Raw genomic sequence first — 24,622 nt, 5'->3', positions numbered from 1 at the left:
TCTCGCAGGTTCCTCCAAACCTTTGCCGAAATCTGTTCGCTTATCCACATCCGTCCAGGTGTTGTATTCCCTTAGTACTTCAAAACTCTTCTTCCAGTCGGCCGCGTCCTCTCCTATTTTTCCTGAAAACACTGGTGGTGCTTTACACTTGAGCAGGCCCATTGCAATTATTCCTACCGTTGCCCTTGGTTTGGCTGCTGGTGTCGCAGAAATTTCCGGTTGACTATTAGCTGGGCCTTTCGTCCGTGCCCCTTGCCTTCCTTCCTTGTTCTGAGTCGCCGAACTGGGACACTGGAGCCTGTTTACTTCACTTACGCTTTCTGATCTTCGCGTGCCTTGTTTTACTATTTCGCCTAGGGACGCCGGGCTACGGTAACTTAATTGTACAGTATCAGCTTGCCTCTCAAACACTTGTTGCCCCGATTTCGAATCTGATCCTTCTTCTGTCGTGTTTTCCGTCCGCCACCTCTCTGGTGTGCTGTTCCCGACCACGTTTCTGCTGAACAAAGGTCTCGCTAATGTATATAGATCCTTCTGCCCCGACTGCTCGAATATCTCCTTTCCACCTGCTCCAGCTACGTTTATCACCGGGGAAAATATTTCACGTTGATTGAAAACTTTGTCCTGTTCGGTGTCTGATTGTGTGTCCTGACGGCCTAAAGGTCCGTTTGCTTCCCACGGGAGCTGGGATTAATCGCCGTGCCCCACGCCAATCACGATGACAACTTTCTCTGTTGCCGCTTCCACCCGTGGATGTCACGGACTCTCGTTCTTCTTTCTGGTACCTTTCTCCTGGTGTTCGCGTTTTCCACGCTGATCCGTCAAATAAGCTTCTTTCTCCAAATCCACAATCTTGGATTTTCTGCGTTGTTTCCCTCGGTTCATCCGCCGGAACTGACTCCTCCTTGGTATCCTTTTCCTCCCCATTCATCTTCTCTTCCTGGTCCCCGAATCTACAGCACATCCCTGCCGATATGTACTCCGAAACCACACCGCCATCTTATTGACAATTTTGAGGAAGATGATTTAATTTTTTTTAAAGACCTCGAATTAATCTTAACGGTTTTAACTAATCGGGTAGGGGATGTTGCCTCCATTGCTTCTAGTATGGTATCTTCTTTGGCCACCCTCACCACCTCCATCACTTACTTCGTTAAGCCATTCCCGTCTTTCTTTCTGATAGCCGTGTCTTTGACAAGTAGGGACTTGACGAAAATTTGATTAACATTTAACATGATAATTACCTGGGACATGATCGCCTGCTGCCTGTCGAAAGAAGAAAAAGAACCATACGAAAAATGTGTAATACACCACGGATTAATTAAATGAACAACCAACTGTGTAAGACTGCGACATCGATTAAACAAGATGTCAAGAAGAATTGAAAACACTGATAAAAAGTAATGACCCTTTAGTGCAATCACAAACTTAAAAGGAAATTGCAGCAAAGCAGTAGAAGGAGGACAAACCTTCGAATACACGTCAGATTTCACCATTGGACCATTCAAAAAAAATTTATTTCTTCCACATAACAATTTAATTCAGTAACTCATCCTAAATCTGTCTTACTAGGACGTGCAGCACTGCACCATCAAAGGACGGTCTAAGGACGCGCTTAAGCAACGGTGGTTTTTTTTAAAAATCACGTCCCTCAGAAGACGTCTTAATTTGATCCATTTGTTTAAAAGCAACGTTGCTACAATATACAGTGTAGCGTTGGGGTTCAAATTTGTAAGAACTACGTACACCACATCAAATAATAATCTAGAATAGCTTATTTTAATACGTAATGATTGGTTAAGAAGAAGAAGCTCTGTCTATGATGCGGGAGTCCAATGATCGAAACTCATAACAATTATGTTTTTCTTCTGGTATTTTGGTAAAAAAACGCGAAGTGTCGATTTATTACATGCAAAATTTTATTTCTAAATGGTAGAAGCCAAAATAATTTCACTGTATTGTTTGTCAGCCTAAAAATACTTATAAAAGTATTGAATGTTGCGTACATGGTAGACTATTCGGCTGTCATGCCGGAGACTCGTGATCGAATTCGATGTTTCATTCCGAATGTTTTTAGCGTTTTTCTTTGTAAAGCAAAAAGCTTCCAATCAAAACCCAAGGTTTAAAGACTTAAGTTCCTATAGGGCCATTAATTTATTATTGTCATAATTTCTTAGTTCTCTATCGTTCCGAGAATTCCGACTGGATTTTGATCGATGGGCAATTGTCTTTAAACTGGTTTGAAGGTGAAATGTCTCCTGCTTGTTTAGAAGACATCGTGGTTTCCGAAATCGAAGAAGACGAAGAAGTGCACCAGAGTTCAAGTGACGATGACATTGATTCGGATTCGGACGATGATTAATTTTATCGTTTTGCCTTAATTAACTTTTCTCAGTACTGTATTTTCTGTCCTAACTGTTAATTATTCTTAATATGTATGAACCAAATAACCAAGAACTGCCAATAACACAAGCCAAATAATCATAAAGTGATCTGCTAAACTAAACTAATCCATCAGTTTATAATAAACAGTTAGATTTTATGTTCACATTTACTTAATTTCAAAGTCATATATCCTCACCAAACCATCTCGCTATTTTAAATTATGCACCTTGGATACAGCGTTGCCGGTATCAAATAATGACTGAAAGTTCGTGAAATTCCGTTACACACCGACGTCTGATACCCTCAAGGCCTCAGATTATGACGTCTCTATGTCGGAAATTAAATAAAGTTGATTTTCCTCTATTTTGTAATGTAAGGATTGGATTTTCAAAACAACTTTGAAAACTTTACCCTTTTATTAATTTTTAAGATGATATGTTAATCTTGTCCCTAAATTTGACATCTGTCATGCGGGAATATTGATCAGCATGACAGTGGCTTACTTTTTAGACATAATTCATTTTTTCTAAACAAAGTTTAATTTTCTACCCTTAACGCCGACTTCGTGATCACGTCACGTTTGAACGCCCCGGCTGACAGTCGACAGACGTGGCTTTTCTTGCGTCTGACAATCCCCCTAACCCTATTTTACCCCTAAACATTTTGCTAATCAAAAGGCATCTTTTGGTTGCTGAGCCCCCAGACTAATACCCGTTTAGCTCAGCAGTACGGTCTAGCGCTTCTGACCTCTGTGAATCTGTCATTCTGAGACCAGTGTTCTAGTCTCGCAGTAGAAAGCATACAAATACTAAATGTTCTTTTGATAAAGTAATTGAATAATACAATAGAGTTTATCTTCACAAATACGTGAATCTTTCGATCTAATTGTTTTCTGAAATATCGGTATAGATAATTTTCGATTTATGAAAGTGTATAAACCCAAAAAAGGCAAGAAACCGATGAAAAATGTCAAAAGGATTGATTTCAGTCTGTTGCCTCCCTGCTCATCCGTTCACATGCAAAAAATAATGAGAGCGAATTGCATTTGTTCGATATGGAACCACGCAAATGAAAAAAAGCCTGTAATTTTCCATCCAGAGAAAAACGGATGGATTTTGCGTGACAACAAATTCACGCCTAATTGGTTCATCGGTGAGCTGACACCTACGCTACAGGACATGTTGGCTCCAGAGGAAGAAATTGATTCAGAAGACGACGAAGATACCACTAGTCACTGCGAAGAAAATGACTTCGATATTGACTCAACTTTCGAAGATTGATAATAATGAATTAGTTATTAATGTTGTGTACAATTAAGTGTAAAATATTTATTCCAGTCAGCAAATACAAACCCGGACTATAAAAAACAACAATATTTTATTATGTATTTCTATTTTTCATTAATAACTGATTAAGTACTCAAAACATAACATAAACAATTTGAATTTTGCGCCGTCAATGCGATGTTGCCACCACTTGTAAAGGAATTGGACAGAAGGAAAAAGTTACACACCTGTATCTGGTGGGTAAAGGGAACCAGATTTTTTCATCTGGTCTGAATTACACGTAACTTTTCACGCTCTTGCCTCTTGCCTCTTGGAAAACAAAACAATTGGAATGCGGTTTTTCACGAAGGCCATGTTCAGAATGCAGATTGCTCCTGGGTTTTTTTTTAATTGGAGGTTCTTAGAAATCAATCTTGTTTTTTAAGTAATCGATAATTAATAGAACCATCCTCCATCAACCAATCAGCCCTATTACGATAATTAAACAAGAAAGCAGATGTATGTAACTTTTTACACATAAAGTGATATTTTTATTTAGAATTTAGTACTAAAATACAAAAAAATTATTTTCATAAATTGTATATTTAAAAAAAGACAGATTATTTTATTCAAAACAAACGAGGGTCCATTCAACCCCACTATTTTCGGGTTTTCTAAGAATGTGGGTTTACACTATAATTTTTTTATCTCCACCAATTTTAGACAAAAAAATATAAAAAAAAAATCAGGAGCTATAAAACACAGTTGTCTATCGCTGACAACAGAAATATTTCAGATATCTTTAGTAAAAGCCGAGATATGACGATTTAAAAAAAATTTAATCAGCCCTGGTCTCCCCAATCTAAAATTAGAGACACATCGCTGTATCGGTTTCGGTATCCCCAAAACTAGTCGTATCAAGTAGCTGAGACCTCAGCTTGTCTCAGCTGGTCTCAGTGAAAATTTTGACTAGATGGTTTGGATAACATTGTCTCAGCGAATTCTTGAAGCCTCTTCTCATTTTTTCTTAGTCTATGTAGACTAGAGATTATTAGGAATCGGCCCCGATGCCAATATGGGTTGACCTCGACGAGTTTAACAACAGAAGATAATGGCACGATAGGGAAAAAATTGAAAAATATAAATTGTTCTGTGTTGTGCCAGTATGTTCCGTTGTTAGCTGGTCAAGGTCAACTCAAATTTGCACCGGGACCGAGGGCTAGAGCTTAGGGCTATGCCCAAAATTACCTGAGACTCGGTTACTACCGAAAGGAATGGGCGCGATAATAGAGAAAAAAATTTATGTAACACATGTTACGTTTCCCACGCCAGTTCCGGTAGTAAGCCGGGGGTCGGGAAAACCAAGATCGAGCTTCAGTAAGGGTTTTGATACTGTATCGAGTAGCTGACTACGATTAGAGGTAAACAAAAAGTCGTGTTTCAATTAAAAAGAGTCATTGTGAAAATAATTATTCGATTAGAAATTAGGGAAAGATAAAGCGGCACGGTGAATTTTGAAAAAGAAAAAACCATTATTATACTAACGTTTCTAAATAGTGAGAAATAAATTTTAAAAAATCATTTATTTTTTAATTTAATGTAGCATTTATTAAATTAATTATTAATTTGTAATCATAGCTATTTACTCCACAGGCATCTATGGCAATTGGCAACCTCTCTTTCTATACAAATAATAATAATAATGCAGCATTTGGCACTATTCGTCTGCTGTTCTGCATAGAGGCGTCTGCTACTGTCTTTCCAAATTCTCCGCTTGGATCAGTAGAAATTACTGATGCAAGCTGAGAATCTCAGCTACTTGATACGACCCGTGTGTCGTGAAAAGGAGTGTCTTGTTCTTATTGAGTAATATTTTAGTTATATTTTTTTTAATTTATTTAGATGGAAGGGAGTCTGTTTGGGCAAAGGGTGGCAATGGAAAAGGGGAAGCATGCATCGAAACTATAAAATCAAGTGAGTATATCTGCTATCAATAAAAACCCAGACATAAATGTCTTTATTATTTAGGCTACCATAGATCCTGTTCTGAATGCACTCAGTGCAGTTGACAGATTTAAGGATTTAAAAAATAATAATTTATCAACCCGACTGATAAAAGCCAACTGCCGATACCACAATCTAGCTCAGCTGATTCCAAATGTCCGGAATCACAGCTGGAGTTTGAATTTTTAATCATAATCAATAAAATTACTTCAATTCTAGTAACACTAACTATTTTTATTTTATCTGTTTCAGAGTAAACAACTGATTTTGAATAGACAGTCAAACTCACAATGAAGACCAGGTGCAGCAGAAGTGGTCAGAAAAACTGAAATTTCATCAAGTATTGGTGTAAAGTTTATGTGGAATATATGTTTCAGAGCCAGCCTAAGTGCTGGATGTGTGCTTGCACAAATCCGGTGAATTTCACAAAAAAATATTGAACAAAAAAATACCAATAATACACATATTATTTTTGCATTTATTCGATCTAGTGCAATATTGGACTTTAGCGACAAAACGCAAATAAATGTGTTTCTTTTAAAATTTTTTCATTTTTTTAGTTTTTAAATGAAATTCACCGAGTAGATAGAAATTATTCCCTAGACACCCTTTATTTCCCAACCTCCTTTTCCGTTTTTCGTTTTTTTTTCGTTGCAATTTACGTCTGAAATACTTGACATAAATTGATGCCGTAAACAGGGAAAGGTGGGCGTTCAAATTCTTAAAAGGTTAATTTTTTTTTGCCATTTTTCAAATCCCTAAACAGCATTCACGGGAGTAGTTTATGTGGGAAAGGGGCGGAGCTTGGCGAGTCTTTTTTGGGTATTCGGGACGAAACCGTCCAAACGGCTCAAAAAAACCGTGACCGTGTTCCCCAGGTGATGACCGCCTGTCAAATCTCTATCTAAATAACTTATCAACATTATTTTTGTCCCGGAATAAATGCGCGTTTTGAAAATAAGGCGAAAAAGAGGCGTGTTTCATGAGCGGTGAGTGAAAAGCGTCAATCGTTTTCATCGATACGATTATTAACATCTGCCGCAATGAAATTTCCCAAATTATCGTTGAACGCAAAAGATCGATTTGTTTATAGTGTTTGCAATCGATCTTTTCCCATTTTTTGAATTAAATCTTTGGGACTTAATTTTTTAGTGCTAAGTTTGGGTCTTAATTTGTGGAGCAAGATTTAAGTATATTTTTATGGTTTTTTTTTATATCTTAAAAATATTATAAATTATAGTTAAAAACTATTTTTTATTGGTTAATAAATGGTTTTGTTCTTTGTTAGTTTTGAGATCGAAGCTTTAGAAATCTTTTTTCCATTTTTCGACAATTTTTTTCGTTAAAAATTTCGTTTCTCTTACTTTAGCGTTTAACTAAGTGGGGACCTGCAGCTGGCTGCACCTTTATTAATACCTATCGACTCCCGTAAAAGTTATGTAAATCCGCTGAAAACTTAAACCGTAATTAATTATTTTATTTTATGACATTTTAGGAAGAAAAGGGGGGGGGGTAAGGGTAAAAAACAGACATTTTTTGTATGTTTTTTGGTTACTAATATACACCAAACTAAAAAGGAAATATATTTTTGAGATTCTTTACTATCATGATGTGTTGATATGATTATTTACTTCGGTTTTTATGGTTTCAGACCCGCAAATTACAATAAAATGTAAACCCCTTCTCGGAATCCATTGCGGTGGCTATTTTGATGAAGCGTGTAATTCAAATTTGAATTCTAACTTTGACTTATTATTAATTTTTAACGTTTTAAATTACCAAGAATGTATGTAAACACAAGTACTTTTTAAAGAGAAACTCAGCGTATTTTAAAAAGTAAGTAACAAGTGTCTTATTCAAATACAACATAAAACAAATAAAATGAGTAAAAAGTGACACGAACAAATTATTTTTAATATTTTATTATTTAAATACATTTGTACATTGAAAAACACCTAATAAAATTAAAAAGGTGTGTCCTTAGTTGTTTATGGTGGCCTTGGAAGGTTGCCTTCTAACTGACTATTCAATTGTTGGCTGTTGCCCCGTTTTCAAACCAGTCGGATTCCGATACCTGGATAATGAAAATATAGAGTGATGTCAGGGCTATAATATTAAAATTGAAATAAGTTACGTGTTTTATAAGTGTGTTAATTTTTCTATAATGCCACAATTGTTTACCTTATTTATGAAATAGTGTAATTCCCAACATGGATGGAAACGCAGCCAATACACTGGATGTGAATTTAAAGCTTTGCCTCAGTAACACTGTAATACGTTTATCCAATTCATTAAACCTAAATAAAATTGGTGGAATGGTAAGAAATCAATTATATTACAAATCAATTAATAAAATATTCTTACTTGTAATGTCAAACTTATTTCGTAGTTTGTTATAAATCAAATACACAAGTTTTTTTTTTCACTAAAAAATTTTATTCCTTTTTCAAATGTATAAAAAATTTTGCAAAAAATCATAAAAAAACAAATAAACCTTACCTATAAACCAATAAAAAAGAACAAAAAATAAACAATACAAGGTAAATCATGTATAAAATACATCACGTTTAAAGTGCCTTCGTTTGAGTGTGTCCCGCACAGAGAACATGCACTATGGACCAATAGTATGCCCGGTTCAATGTGACTACGTTTGAGTGTGTAACACCAAGAAAATGATTACTACGAACCAAGCTTGGTCCAATGAGATTAGGTTTGGATGTTTAACACCAAGCAAACGAATGCAAGAATAAAATAGAATAATTGTGACTTCAATTGATTACCACTTCAGGTAGTGTTTCAACTCTCCCTTCAGGAGCATACAGCATGGTCTTCATCCCCAGTTGTTCCATCATAGACCATCAGAAACTCACATCGGTAGTCACTGTAATTTTCTACATTAAACTTGACAATGTAGACGACGATGTGGGTTGTAGCTGCCATTATGAGGTGAATAAAGTTGGCTAAATATAATTCAAAATCACGCGCGTTTTCTGGACTCATAACCGGTTGAAGCAAAGTACTTATTGATTAATATGGGACAAAGTTTGGAATAACTAATCATTTTTGCATACATTGATATAAATTTAACCACTACAGTGAATTAGAAAACTCTAAATGTAGAGAAGAATGTGTATTGGTTTATGGTCCAGACGTGATTTTTGCAGAGTGACGTATTCAAAAAAATAAAATTTTAGCTGTTCATATGTATATAGATTCAGAAATAAAATATGACAAATGAAACATTTATAAAAACTGCCACGAATTAAAATAGTTATAAGTAAAACTAGTAAACCTTCAGCAAGTAAATGTAACCGTAATTAATGTCATAAAGAAACCAAATAACAATTTGCTCACATGTAACATTTATGACAGGTAAGTTGTTCTTTAGTAACAACCTAAGTAATAGACTAATAGCAATATCAATGTATTTACTCTAGGCGGGAAAAAATAAAGCTGTTCAAATACCAGTCAACAATGCCATGCTATTTTATCACCTTTTCAGCGTATTTATGAAACTGAAGGAACTGTTGCAAAGTGTAATCGACCTTATTTTAACATATATAGCATATGTTTATTTTATATATTGCTATATATTACGCATGTGGAAATCACCGGGATGAAGGTAAATTACAGAATTTATGCCTCTTATACAAAAAGTAACAAAGATCTGAACTTCGAAACATGGCGTGTTAAACATATGCGTACCTATTGGCGTACAGCTATGTATTGTTAAGGTTTAATATACGCAGAACTTGTTAACGAACCGGTACCCACCGGATAGCCCATTAGGCAATCGAGTCTAATTTGCCAGAGAGGCGGTTTTAAAAAGCTTTTCATGCTTCTTTCAACCTTCTCCTTTGCGGACCAGCAGCTGACGTAATCGAAATACATCTTTTATATTTGTCTGTACTGTATTTCTTCATTATTCCTCCTATTTGCATGCAATAATAAACATTTTTTAAAGGTATCGATGTAGTCATTACTTGACTAGAAGATGTACGGCTAGCCTGATTTGCAATGAGCAAGGTATTTTTTCTTCGCATGTCTTTTGCAACCATTAAGACGACCAAGTGTTTATCAGCATATTTGCGTTCATGGTTAGTGTCACCAACAAGCTACTAACACTAATATCCCTCTGCACAACATTTACGTGTTGGCTTCAAGAAAGTTACCTGTTTTCTTTTTCCATATCTTATTCAAGTTTGTTGTTGTTATTATTATTTTCCCGTATTCAGGATTGTCTCTTACATTAGTCATCCTCGTGCCTAGATATCTAATTCCTATGATGCATTCCTAGCCTGAAAAGGCATCGTGTTCATGTTATTTATTTTGCCATTTTTTTTTATTTTTAATAAGATTTCTGGACCGTCCGGTGGTAATCAAATTTGTTGGTATCTTGAGTGCGTTAAATCGTGCGTGTGTCAGCAAAACTTACTTTTTATTCCATCCAATGCGCAAAATTTTGCTGAATTCTTTGCAGCAATCAAACATATAGATAAATTAAAGTAATACAATAAAATTGTAATTCTATTTTAAAATCTGCTTTTTATTTAGAAGGGACTTGAACGAAGCAAACCAATTTTCTTCAAAACAGTGACGGCAGTGGACGGAGAAGCATTAGTTTTGTAAACTTGGGTACTTTACCACCATTCATTGCTTCCCACGAGGAGAACATGAATGAGACTACCCATGCAAAACCCAGAGGGTGCTACCAACTTTCTGTTTTACACGCAATATCATACGTTACGGTAAGTTGTTATACATATTTATTTGCAATAGAGCAAGTGACTGAACGCACCTCGGTGTTATAAGATTAGCTTTTGCGGCTGGAAGCTATGTTTCTTTCGAGATAAACATGGCCGCCAGCCGCAATTTCTCTCTTAAAATAGTAAGGTGCGTTCGTAAAACGGTACGTGGCAGTCACTTGCTCTATTTATGGGGATTTTATGAGGTTATTAACAATTTATTAATAATTCTTAACAATTATTAAAGTTGATTACAGTGGCATCATTTCTGATAAAAACAAGTCTAAAGCACTGTATTGAAGAATTCCGGAGCCCAGTCTTCTCATCAGCGACTGTGAGCTGGCGACCCTGCAATCTACGTCTACCGTATTTCTGACTGAACGTGCGTGTGGCTCTGTGGCTGCTTTTACCATTCTGGGATGGTTAGTCCCCTAATGAAATTTTCATAAGATACGAGAATTCGAAAGGAACTTAGTATTGGTTTCGTATTTTGATTCACCTGTTGACATTGTCAAATCGTCGTCGATTCTTTCATTTTATGGCTTCATTAGGGTTCAAGGATAACTCTGTTATTGAAATTTACATGCATTTGACATTTAAAAAACCATATGTTATTTAATTCATGATTGTAGAGTTAAGATGTCGAAATGCTACTTGTTGCTAATTTTAGGTGTGCTTCCATGTTTCTTTCATGTACATTTCAAATATAGGTACAGCAGGGTGTCCCATTGCCGCATTATTTTTTATATTGAAAGTGGGATTATGGTATAAGTGTTCGAAAATATACAACAAAAATCATTAATTTTTTTCTTTTTTTTTTACTTTTAGGGGTCACTGTTTTAATAAAACCCAAAAAAGATATATTTTTTAACTATTTTAATGTTTATTGACCTCATGAATTATTTTTAAGTCATGGGGCTGGGATATGTCATTCCCTATACCAAAACCTATATTTGGTCCAAAAATGATACATTTCAAAGATAATGTTGGGGTCGCTGTTTCATAAAAATAATTATTTAAGGTAATCATGCAACGCCGGAATCATTTTGAGATTTTAATATGGTCACTTCACTTAAACGTAATGAAAATCAAAGTGAATCATTGAGAAACTTTTTAAAATATTGTATAGTGAACTTGAAAACAGGTGGTCAAAGACTTGCATTCCTATCAATGAAAAGAGGAAAGGGTTGGATCTTCTTGTTGACTTTCATAAACAATGGAAATCCATGAAAAATCTAAATAGGTCTGATGGCAAAAATCCTACAAAAGCGATAAAAGCAAAAATTCAATCATTTAAGGAGAAACATGATAGTCTTTGTGATTTATCAGTTGCCAATGTGTATGAAACAATGCGTTTATCTCGGCTACCATCATGGAAAGAGGACTGGACTCATGGGCGATGCGTCAGTGCCACCAGTTTCTGGAAGGGCTCCCGTCGTATGATCCCTTCGCCGATCATAGATATTTAGTGGCCATTCTAAATGACTACGCTTTGGACAAACTGGATAACCAGCGCCTGCAGCGCCTCTGCCTTCAGATGTCGCGCTAAGTCTTCACCACCAAATGGATTCCCAGTAAACTTAACATAGAGGCCGACGCACTTTCTCGCTCCCCAGTTTCTCACGGCAGCATCGCAGACGAACTCGGGGAAGGCCCATCGACTTCTACGGCCTGCACCGCCGTTGTCGGTATCATCATGGGATCTGCTGCAACGGCCATCGACTTGGCACTCGAAAAAGTGAAGAGAGCCGTGGCGTCCGACCCAGTTATATCAGCACTACGGAACACCATCTTGAACGGATTTCCTAACGATAGGTGCAACTTGCCGATGGCCCTTCACCCGTTTTGGGACGTCTGTCATCGTCTCGCCATCGACGTGGACGACGACATGATTGTATTGGACGCCCGCGTAGTGATCCCAAAGGCATTAGTCCAAGAGACCATCCAAACCTTATGCGCGATGTATCAAGGAGCGTCGAAGATGCGTCAACGTGCTCAACTCTCGGTATATTGGACACACATGGACGTGGATATCGCCCACGCCGCCGCTATTTGTGAGGACCGAATCAGTCTACTCCCATCCCTACCTGCCGAGCCTATTCTACCACACGAGCCTGCCACACGCATGTTCGAGTATCTTTACGCCGACTTCGGCGAGGATGACAACCGTCACTTCCTCGTAATCGTCGACCAATACAGCAGCTGGCCCCATGTCGTCGTTTTTCCAGACAAGAAAACGTCTACCCGTCGCCTCATTGACGCATTCCGGCAATTCTTTATGGACATTGGAGGTGCCTAAATTAAGTTAAGTTAACAACAGCCCGTTCAAAGCCGCTGAATTCCAGTCCTTCCTTCAGGATTGGGATATCGGTTGGGGATCATCCTAACCACAGTACGCCCAATCCAACTGCCGGGCTAAGGCAGCGATTAAGTCCGCAACGCCCCGTGGCTCGGCGGTGCTTCTCCATCGCAGCTCGTGTTCAACCGCCCTGTCCGCGATGGTCTCCCTGTCCATCGTCGATCGTTTGCCCCTCAATGGCAGAAAGCGGCGAAATTCCTAGAAGGAAGGGCAACCCAGGCACTAGCCCGACAAACGGCCCGCTACAACAAATCAGCCCACATCCTCCCAGCCTTCACCGTCGGCGACCACGTACTGATTCAACACCCAATTACCAAGCGCGGGGCGAATACTGGGACCATTATTGAAGTGGGCCCATTGCACGACTATTTAGTGAAAACCGCGGCCGGCCGCATTTTATCGTCGCTTCCTCCGACAACGTGTGGTCGTCATGCCAGGATTTCCAACCTCCCCAAAGCATCCAGCCCGCTCCGGCATTCGAACCACAAGCTATTCTGGTCCAGCCCCAAGACCCGCCCAGACACCGTCGTCAGCCGGCCCAGCCAGCCCAGCCGCGACGCCAATCGTCCAGAAACCGCACCCCATCCAGAATGTATCCGGCTAAATCATGGGCCAAATAGATACCCATTTTTGTTCGTTCGCATAAGGCCATCATTTTCCTCCCGCGACAAAGAACTCGCATTGAATTCGGGTCCCCATTTTTTCGAACCTCTTAATCAATCGTATGCCTTATGTTCCGATTCATCAGTATATTCTCGCTTAATTTTTCGTGTATTTTTGAACCGGTAGTTCGGTCTAGGACGACCCCCATGTTTTCTCCTTTTTCCACGAAACTCGCTGTTTCCACCGCAGACGTATTCAATTTTCGTTATCAAAAGGAAAAAAAAGGCATGTTATGACTCGGCCACAAGTGGCGCTGCGAGCAACAGTCGATGGAAAGGAGCGATGGGACGCGAGAGTGAGCTGAGTAGAGGTGTGTGTAAGGTGTGCTAGTATTTCGCTCATGTATGGTTTCTGCCTCTTTCTAATACAGACTTTCTACTTTGTGCATCAAGTCTTAACAGGTATGGGAAAGGCTTGCAATGGACACAGTGGGGCCAAATCAAGAAAGGTATACAGGTATATATAAGTAATATCTTACTATGACAGTCATTTCGTCTTTACAGTTCCGATGAAAGATCAAACTGCCCAAAGAATTGCTTAAGATTTTTTAAATGAGATATTTACCTAACAGGGATTCTCAGAAGTAGTTCTTAGCAATCAAGACACTAACTTTCTATTCAGCCTTACACAAGAGATATGTTAACTATTTCGAATTATACAAATAAGGACTACAGCCTATACCCCCAAACTGACGGATTGGTAGAAACATTTAACAGAACCCTATGCAACATGCTAGCTTGCTATGTCACAGACGAACCCGAAAATTGGGACAAATACCTTCCATTTGTCACTTTTGTCTACAACATAGCAAAACAATCCACAACACCATCCATTAATTTTTTCCTGTTCTTCGGACGACAACCGATACTGCTAAACGAAATCAAGATAAACAGGCGATACAAAACTACGAGAATTTAAGTGTAATGTACTCACATCAGTGGAAGAAAATTCAACGACTGAAAAGAGACCACCTCTTTGCACAAATAAGACAGAAAAACTATTACGACGTAGGCACAAAAACAACTAAGTACAACATAGCTGACAGAGACATAGCAAATAGAGTGGACCATTCCAAATCCATCGGAATTTTTCGGATATTACTTATGAAATGCAGAAAACAACAAACAAAAAACAAAAAACTGTGGTGCACGCTGTCTAAAACTTTACAATCCGAGGAACACGCAAACAACAGAAAAAAAAAACGTAATGCAAATCAATCTAAAAAATACCGATGTTCAACGACGAGGACCAGGAAGCCAAAGAAACAACTTAATACCGATTCAATAAAAATCCTCACTGAGGTCGTAAAGATAAATTGCACAAATAAAAGAAGAGACGAATCCAAGAATGTCAAATCCCAGTCCATGCCATGACAAAACATTAGACGACCACATCACGGTCGTACTTACTACTGCTTATTTTTTTACTTCATCCTTTTACCCCTACATACCCCATCAAGGCATCCGTATGTAACTGTGAACAACGTGAAGATTAGAGGAATCCTAGAAATGGAATCGCCCTACTATGGCAACAATGAAAAAACCAAAACACAACACTTACCAAGGATACCAACCGCCTACACTTCGGTAACCAAGCAGAAACCAGCAGACTTAGAAGCAGACTTAGAAAGGTTGGACATGCACACAGTGGAGAAAGAAGAAGAAGTTAACAGGGTCATTTTGGATCGGTCAATCGACACCGTACTCACAACAAACACGACCAGTATTTCGGATTTTCTAAATTTGCCGAATTCGACTCAAATCCAAATCATTGTGCGTGTTTTGAAATCCGTTCCAAATCCGAATCTAAAAAATCAGCAAAATGCAAATCAAATTCAAATGAAATCCAAATGAAATCCAAATCCAAATCCAAATCTTTTTTTGTAATTTTAATTAGAAAAAATCCGATCCAAATTCGATCCAAATCAAATCCAATTCCAAATCAATCGTTTTTTTGCCGATGCAATATCCGTTTCGGTAATAAAGACCCGTTCGATCTCTCCTCCTGAAGCGGGCACCCGAAGAACTCCCTTGCTATCAAAACCAACAACAGGAATTGATAAGCGTTTACTTTCCAATAACCCAAGGGGCTAAAGCGCAAGTCAGATGGACAATCATTCTCAGAAAAATCTGGACTATTTGACTGGTAGACTGGTTCTGAGAGGTAGGATTCAAATTCATCAAGGACCTTTGATGCGCTAGCAGATTGAGCTCTTTTCTGGATGACCGTTGAAAATAGAGCCCGAAGGCATCGTTCTCGACGTGACCAGATGAATGAATCCACTTCAATTTGAATCTTGGGTCCAACATGGCCCCTAGAGTAGATTATCCATATAAAGATTAAAATTATGTCAGCGAGAAAGCCATATAAGAAAATTAAGTTTTTTACCTAGAAGAAAGAAATAGTCCTTGAAACAACCATCCATAAACTCGACGATAGAATAGCGTTCTCAGTCGATTTGCTAATAATCGATTCCAATGGATTATAATCGACTAATTAATCATTCGATTATAATCGACGGCAAAATTATCCAATCGACGCATAACCGATTAGCTTTTTTTAAATATTAATCAATCGATTGGAAGAAAAAATAATCGATTAATCGACCGATTTTCTATAAAAAATTTTCCTAAATTTTTTATTTTTTTTTTGCTATTGGTGCCACTAAATTCCATTAAACAGTTGTCAAAAGAAGCATTATTCATTCTTACCTCCTGACGTCGTCTGTAGTAGACAGTGGGTCTTCGACAGTTAGTTTAAACTTGATAAAGAATTAAAGATTGTTGAACGATGAGCGTGTATTTATTCCAACATCTTGAGGTACGTTTAATGAATCTTGACTTATTATTCTTATATTCTTATTTTATTTTTATGTTTCGATGTGATCTTAGTTATTTATAGTGACAAAATAATATCAGACTCAGATCGAAGTCCAACTACAACTAGAAAAAAAAGGGGTCCTCGTCGTGGTTCTACTAATCGCGGTCTTAATGGTGGCCCAGTCACTCGAGGAAGCAGAGGAAGATTCACCCAGGGTCCCCAGGCTAATACAGAAGATCAAGATGAACAATTTGGGCAATCAGCCCAACCTTCTAAGAAGTCAGCGAGAGCCAGAACTGATTCAGTCTAAGGAATAAACGAATTTCCTTAAGCATCAACACGATTATAATCGATTATAATCGATTGTAAAACTTTTTAATTTTTTTACCTTTTAATTGATTTTAATCGATTATAATCGTTGAGAAAAATTAATCAATCGATTATAATCGATGTAAACAATTCTAGTCGATTTGAAATCGATTAGGATTTTTTATATAATTAATCAATCGATTGGGCAATTTTTTAAACGATTTTGGTCGAGTGAGAACACTACGATAAAAGTTTTCAATGCTTCGTCAACCTTCTTGCATTCTTTCGAGGTGATGGAACTGCAATCTGGATTGAGCTTCTGATCAAGAGTATCTCTATTTGACACATCCAAATTGGCCGGAATGACAAGTCTAAGGGTCTCCTTAGCTTTCTGGAAAGCATCAGTGGCTTGTTTGATTGGTCCAAGAAGAAGGAGCTCTTTAAGCATCTTTATTTGACTCTCTCTTCCCTCGCGCTCCTGTCGGTCGCAGTTATCGATTGCTATCATATTTCTGCAGTCATACGCCAAAAGCGCGAGGGAGGGATGAAAAAATTGCTGCTAGGCTAGGTGGGAAACTGGCTTGAGTGGTGGATTGCTTGTTTAAATGAGCAGCGTTTCGAATAAATCGTCAGTAAGGTGGTGTCTTCGAATTGTCAATACAAGAGGCCCCGCACTGAAAATTTTTTCGACTGGCCCGCTGGATAGAAAACCGTTACTGTAAGGGAGAAAAAGTTCCTTTATACGGGGATATTTGTTGAGAGAGAGCAGAGATTTGTCTGGGTCCACTAAGTACAAATCGAGTTCATTCATCACTGAAGATAATCTCGATAAAATTTCAAAGAGATCATTTTCAGCTTCTTGATTAATTCCAGTAACCATGTCGTTCAGATCCTCTAATTTTTATTGCAATAACTTCCGAATATTTCTCTATAATTCATCGTCTCCTTTAGGTATCCAGTTTAGCTTAAAGTGTGGATGAACGGATGCTGCAATCATAAAGCTTTCTCTTTCAAAGAGAGGGTTAAATCTAAGAAATTTTTTGAATGAGCTTATTATAACACGAAAGGATATAATATTTGCCATTTTAATACCTTCTATCAATATGTGTGAGAAGCCCTCGGCTTTATTGGCGTAACCATTCGTGGCAAGGTTCTTCACTCCTAGCATCGCTTCTTTGATTTTTTGGATGCAGGGTTTTACATATCATACGTATGAGTTTACCTCCAACTGCAAGACATCCAAATATTTGGCAAGTGGGCTCATAATCGCAAGATACTCTTTAAGTAGGACACGGTCCGCTTAATGCAAGAGTTCCAGTTTCAACTTCTTCATTGCAGAATGAAGTTTATCTTCATGTTGGTCCATGACGCACTTGACAGAATCAAATTCAGAATTCCAGCGCGTAGCGCAAGGGGTCTTCTTACATCCTTAATGTTAACTTTGTAAATACTTTTGGCGGCGTGTCGTACCGTACTTACAGTTTAGGTTGAGTAATTAAATTGATACTAAGAACTGTGTCTGTTCCAACCGTCTATTCGTTTTACACTGATAGATTTACAGTCACTTAGTGGGGGTGTAACAATTAAAGGAGGGGAAACAATGGGGGTTTGGGGCCACCTATCGGGGGCCCCTGAGACAATAGTCGCGCTAATGCGCGGGTGCAGTCGTCCGGCGGCCGGATCGGGTTGTCGTCGTCTGGGCGATAATATTCCTAACATACTCCCCACTAGAGCCCGTAGCATCTGGCTCGACTTCTCCGACGACGTTGTCCGTCTCTCCGGCGGCCGGCACCGCATTTCTGGCCGCTGGCTCAATTTCCGGTGTTAGGACGAGTGGAACTGGATCCTCATCCGGCTCCTGGTCGGCTCCGGATTTTCAATCTCGATGTCCTCATCTCGATCTTCTCTTAGTTCTGTGGGGTGAAGGGACTGAATGGCTCGATTAATGATGTTCCCGTTGGGAATTTTAAGCATCACGGAACGAATAAGTCCGTCACGGCTAGGTATTAATTCCTTAACTACTCCTATCGACCGCATTAAATGTTTGGAGTTTTCGTCGTGGATTACGACGATTTCTCGTAGGCGGATTTTTCTTCCGGACTTCCCCTTGGAGTGAAAGTTGTCCAGTTGACGTAAATAGTCGTCCACAAATCTGGAGCAGATATCGGCGACGTATTTTCTTCTAAGCTTATCCATTTCTAACAACTTGGTGCTAGTTGAGGTAGGAGCTATTAAATTAGTAGCTAGCTCCGGGTCCGCGCGAGTAGAACGTCGATTGTTGAGGAATTGGTTAGGAGTGATTGGAAGCGGATCATCGGCTCCTTCTCCGATATAGCTGAGCGGGCGTGCGTTAATCACGCTTTCTATCTCAATTAAGCTTGCTTCCAATTCCAAGTAGTCCAGACAAGCTCGACCGTTGGAGCGTTGAAGCAGATCCTTGACGCTCCTCACCATTCGTTCCCAGAACCCGCCCCACCAGGGGGCTAGGCTGGCGGAATATATCCAGAGAGTCTTCCTGGCGGCAAGATAATCCTGGACAGTCGGATCGGAGTTGAGTAGTTTTAAATGTCGGTCGACACATCGGAAATTTTGTGCGTTGTCGGAATACATCACCGATATAGGTCCTCGTCTAGCCGCAAATTTGCGGAGGGCAAATAGAAAGGAGCGTGCGGTCATGTCCGGCATCAGTTCCAGATGAATCGCACGAGTGACAGCACATGTGAAAAGACAAGCATAACTTTTGAGCTGATTAGTTTTCTTAGCTTTAGTCGTTGTCGGTGGAATATCTTGGATTTCGATATCCTCTTCTGTTGGCGTTTCTTCGCCTGCGAGCGGAGCTTCATTTGGAGCGTCTTCTTCTGCGTGAAGCTCCTCAGCTGGCTCTTTATTTGGATCGTCTGTTGAAGTCGGATCCTGGACTGATGTCAGGGCTTTCGCTTTCCTTCTGGATGGGGCTGGTTTGTAAAACAAATGTCCAGCGAAATCCACTCCTGTAATATGGAATGCTTGCGCCTGGCGGAGTCGATTTAACGGAACTGGGGCTGCTAGTTCTTGGAACGGTGATGACGTTAGTTTTTGGCATTCAACACAAGCGAACCAAGCGGTTTTTACTTGCTGCCGTCCCTTCACTATCCAGAACTTTTCCTTTAGTTCCGACAGTGTTCCTTTTACTCATGCATGTAGTAAAGACTCGTGTTTGTCTGTAATTAGAAAGGAGATTACTAAATGTTTTGCAGGAAGCAGAATTGGGGGTTTGATATTTCGATCCCTTAAAGCAAGTGACACTCTTCCTTGTACACGGATGAGTCTGTCTCTTTGGTCCCAGATTGGGAGAAGAGATGCGATTTTCTCCTTGGGTTGGATTGTGTTGTCCTGCTGCAGAGATTCAAATGCCTTGGGGTATCGCTCCCGTTGGAGCTGCCGATAAATAGTCAGCTCCGCTTCATCCAATTCTTCTCTAGATAGTCGGTTAATTTGGATCACCTTTTCGAATACCTTTATTGATTCCAAAAATTCTTGTCCAGGGGGTCTTAACATCCCATCCTTCTTAGGAATCGTGCGATCCATGCCGTTCTTCTTACTAGTCGATTCCAAGTAGATATTCTGTCCAAATTCCATTCGATGGTGGTTGTTGGAGCTGTGATGGCTGCTGTCGTGCTGACTGTCGTACACCTTGCTTCCGATTCATTCTCGAATTGAATTGTTTGTGGAATTTGGGTGTGGGGGGAATCTGGCCATTCCGATTCATCTTCTTTGAGCCAAATCGGGCCGTTCCACCATAGAGTTTAAGTTACCAGCGTTGGCGCTGGCGCTCCCCGCGAGGCAAGATCGGCCGGATTTTGGAGACCTGGACAGTGCCTCCACCACTCGGGCTGAGAGAATTTTCTTATCGTTTCTACTTGGTTCCGAACGAATGGCTTCCATTTGTTTGGTTCGCCTCTGATCCATCCTAGTGAGACTAAAAAGTCCGACCAGTAAATTGTCCTCCAATGCTGGATTTGCATTGCTGTTTTGACGACTTCACCTAGGCGTACGGCTAAAAGCGAGCTTAGTAATTCTAACCGAGGTAAAGTTACTTTTTTCTTGGGTAGAGGTGCAACTCTGGTCTTGCTTGTTAGTAGGACGACGTACGGTTCTTCGTGTCTCCTTTGGAGTCGTGCGTATGCTACGGCTCCGTACGCTGCTTCTGATGCGTCTCCGAAAACGTGAAGTTCATGGGAGATGATCATTTCTGACAATCCGATCCAGCGTGGAATTTTTAATTGGGTGAAATCGATTAGGCTTGTCGTCACCAGCTTCCACGATTTCTGAATTTTGGCTGGAGCAGTTTGGTCCCAACCTATCTCCTTTTCCCAAAGTTTCTGGTAAATAATTTTTAATAGAAGGACAGTAGGTGCTAAAAATCCGATTGGATCGAAAATCCTTGCCGAGATGCTAAGAATTTTCCTTTTTGTGATCTCGGTTTCTACTTCCTCTACTGCTTGAATTATAGCTGTTGGGTCGAATTGAAAGGAGTCGGATCCGGTGTCCCACCGGATTCCTAGCACCTTTTGTTGTCCGTCCAACGCTGGGGAGAGTAGGCCGACGACTTGGTTCGACAGCCCTTTCTCCTTCAAGTGTTGTCTTAGCTCGTCACTGTTCGTTGCCCAGCTTCTCATGTTGAGTTGGGCGTCGCTGAAAATCTCGTCGGTTTCATCGACTCTTTGTTTGGCGATTGTCACGTTGTTCGCTCCGCCAAGGTAGTCGTCTACGTATAGATTCTTTTCCAGCTGCTCTATTGTTTCTGGAAAACGAGATTTTAGTGATTTAAGATGTTTGTTTATGGTTACACGTAGCAGGAAGGGACTAGGACTAAGGCCGAAGGGCACCCTTTTCCACTTATAAGCTTTGAGCGGGGATCCAGCTACTGCTGGATCCTTGGGCCATAAAAACCTGATTGCCTCTGCGTCTTCAGGCTGTAGGGCGATGTTGAGAAAGGCTTTTTCAATGTCCGCAATCCAGGCGAACTTATACTTTCGAAATCGCATTAATACCGATAGGAGATCGGGATTAAGGTTCGGTCCGGTCTCCAGCACGTCGTTTAGACTAGGACCAAATTTTGTCTTTGCCGCTCCATCGAAAACGGGTCTTATTTTCGTTGTTGTTTTGTCGATTCTGAAGACCGGATGATGTGGCAGATAAGTATGGGGCTCTTCGTAGTCCATATTTGCTTCTTCTACGAATTTGCTATCGATCAGTTTTTGGATCTCTTGGTGATAATTCACCAAGTCTCCTGGATTTTTTCTCAATCTGCTTATCGTGCTTTCTACTCTTCCAGTGGCCAACGGTAGGTTTTTCTGGAGTCTCCATTTATCTGTCGACCAAGGTATTGGTGTACAGTATCTTCCGTCTGGCCATCTTGTTATTTTCTCGTCAAAGGAGTCGAAACGATCCTCTGACTCCACTGCTTCAGCGCCTTCTAGGTTCGCAAAATTTTCTATTCTCCAAAAGAGGGAGAGGTCAAAATTGGTAGCCGTTATTTCGTCGTGTTCAACCCATTTAGTGTCTGTTTCTCCGCAGGATCCGGTTGGTGCATCTGAAAATGATGTTCCTGGTTGTGGATTTTGGAGGCTGGCTTTTCCAGTCTCCTTTCCCGTTGGAGTTCTGATTGACTGGGTTGGACTTTCTTTCCTTTCGATTCGGCTGCTTGTTGCGAACGATGACGTTATCTGCGGCACTGGATAATTAGATGTGAAAATTAGGTGCTGGATTATTTGATTGCCTGTCTTAGAATTAGTTTCTTGTGAGGGACCGGCTATCATTCTTCCCAGCTTCGTTTTGAATGCGCGTAGTCCGCACGGACTCTGAATTGCTGCTTCATTTGACATGATCTGGAACATTTGGTCCATTCCAAGCAGAATCTCAATTGGCTCTTCTTCCCCATATGCCATTTCAAATCTGTCGTCAGCCATTTTTTCGTTTTGGATCCAGAGGCTCCTTGCAAATTCGGATCCTATGTAAGGGCCAGAATCTGCAATGTGGTCTGATTCTAAAGCGATTAATGTAATTTTTGGGGCGCCTTTCCAGGTGCCCCTTACTTGCATTTCAACGGTTTTTGTCATTTCGGGTTGGCTAGCTTCCTTTTTCTTAAACACTCTCGTGCTGATATTTTCTACCGCTACTGTTTTCAATTTGAGCGGCGATGAGAGCGATTTTAGCACCCATGATCGATGACTTCCGTCGTCAGCAAATAAAATTGCTCTAGTTTCGCTGCCGTCTGGTCCATTGACAATCACTGTTGCGGTTTTTTACATTAACTGCCCGAACGTACTTGCGCTGGCTGTAGTGGCCGAGATGGAGTTGCTGGCCACGATGCTTGCCGATCTTGATGGTTTGGAGACTCTTATGTCTCCTTTGTCGCAGAGGGCGGAATGGTGTCTCCCTCCACATTTGTTGTAGTTCCGGGGGGATGTTCAATCCTTGAGTTCGTGCTTTCCTCCGAATCAATTCACGCATCTTTTTAAATTGTTAATGATTGATTTTCTCTCCGCCAAGTCTTTTGGACATCTTGTCGGCCAATGAATTTGCCCGCAAAATATACAAGGCCTTTCACATTCTATCCAACTAGGGCTAAATTTAATCCTTTTAGATTTTAAAGTGGGTTTGACCTGTAGAGCTGGATTTGATTTAGCGCCAACGGCCAGTTGGGACGCTGTTGCTAGAGGTGGGCTGAAAGGCTTTGGTTGTTTAGGAGCTGGAGATGGTTTTTCCTTTTCTACTCCTCTAATCCTGTTGAATCTTTCGGCTGCGTCGATTTGGTCGCCGATGAATTTTATTACTCCTTCAATGTCCGTTGATTTGTTGGACTCTGATTTTGCCCATTCTAGCTGTAAACTTGAAGGAATTAATTTGATTAGTTGAGTACCGAGGAGTCCCCCGAAAGAAGTCGTTGGGACTCCTAATGTCTCCAAGGCACTGATGTGCGATTGAAGATTCAGCTGAAAACTCCTAAGGGCTGGCACATCATTTCCGTCTTTCACTGGCTGCAAGGTATGCAGTTTGTTGAAGTGAGCGTCGATCATAACCTGTTTTTTGCCATATCTTCTTGTTAACTCGTCGATGGCTACCTGGTAGTTAGCATCTGTTAATTCAAGATTATTAACAATTAAGTTAGCTTCGCCTTTCAAATACTCTTTAAGATAATCAAACTTTTGAACGTTGGTAAGGGTTGAGGAATGAATCGCCGCATTAAACGATTCCCAGAATTGGGTCCATTCTAAAATGTCCCCTTTGAAATGTTTAATTTGCCTTTGTGGCAGTCTCATCGAATGTGTTGATTGTGGTGGAGCTGCTGCAGTTACGTTAACCACTGGCGCTTGAGGCGTAGGTATGGCTGCAATCACTTGTGTGATTATGTCGCGGGTTATGGTTGCCTGATTCATCACTTGTTGTTGGATGAGGGCTAGAATTCGTTTGTCTCTTTCTTCTTCTTTTTGTTCTTGTTTTCTTTTTTCTTCCTCTTTTTTTTTTTTCTTTAACATATTTAGCCATTCCTGGCGTTTTAACTTGATGACTGCGTTAGCATTTAATACCTCATCTTGTGTTTGGTACACTCGCTTCCATAAATATGTAGGCCACCGCCCGCGGGTTGTACCGCTTCAAATATACCTTTACGGAATGTTTACTTAAGCTTGTGAAAGGAAGAAAACGGTGAAATTCTTCATGCGGACCAAAAACTCGCCCACCTACTCTTGCCATTTTTAACACAGTGTAGCTTTTCATATTTGTAAGAAAAATTTTAAGGAAAAAAAGCCTTGAAATAATAGCTTTTTTGGTTTTCATACTCATCCCATCATTATTTTGGTTTCATATGTAACCCCTTCCTACTCTATTGTCGAATATACCATAAAGGCGCGCATAAAGGTATTTTTGAAGCGGTACAACCCGCGGGCGGTGGCCTACATATTTATGGAAGCGAGTGTACGTGATGTCAGTTTCGGTGTCGTATTCCGCCTGGTCTGCATCCGCGTCTTTGAGTTCGTCTTGGATTGCTGTTGAGTACCCTTTGTAGGTTTCGTAGCATCCTTTAAGCT

At 40.0% G+C, this 24,622-nt stretch overlaps 1 long non-coding RNA gene across 1 annotated transcript; it reads left to right on the top strand.

The window, feature by feature from the left end:
• The first annotated feature begins 5,024 nt into the window (after nucleotides 1-5,024).
• Nucleotides 5,025-6,135, top strand: LOC116918274. The gene is made up of 2 exons (XR_004391475.2): nucleotides 5,025-5,624; nucleotides 5,679-6,135. It is a non-coding gene; the product is annotated as an uncharacterized LOC116918274 (long non-coding RNA).
• Nucleotides 6,136-24,622: the final 18,487 nt, after the last annotated feature.

This window comes from Daphnia magna, linkage group LG1 (assembly GCF_020631705.1).
Source record: "Daphnia magna isolate NIES linkage group LG1, ASM2063170v1.1, whole genome shotgun sequence".
In the NCBI taxonomy this organism is placed as follows: domain Eukaryota; kingdom Metazoa; phylum Arthropoda; class Branchiopoda; order Diplostraca; family Daphniidae; genus Daphnia; species Daphnia magna.
Note: the sequence above shows the minus strand (reverse complement) of the source record. Positions and strands in the feature narration are given on the sequence as shown.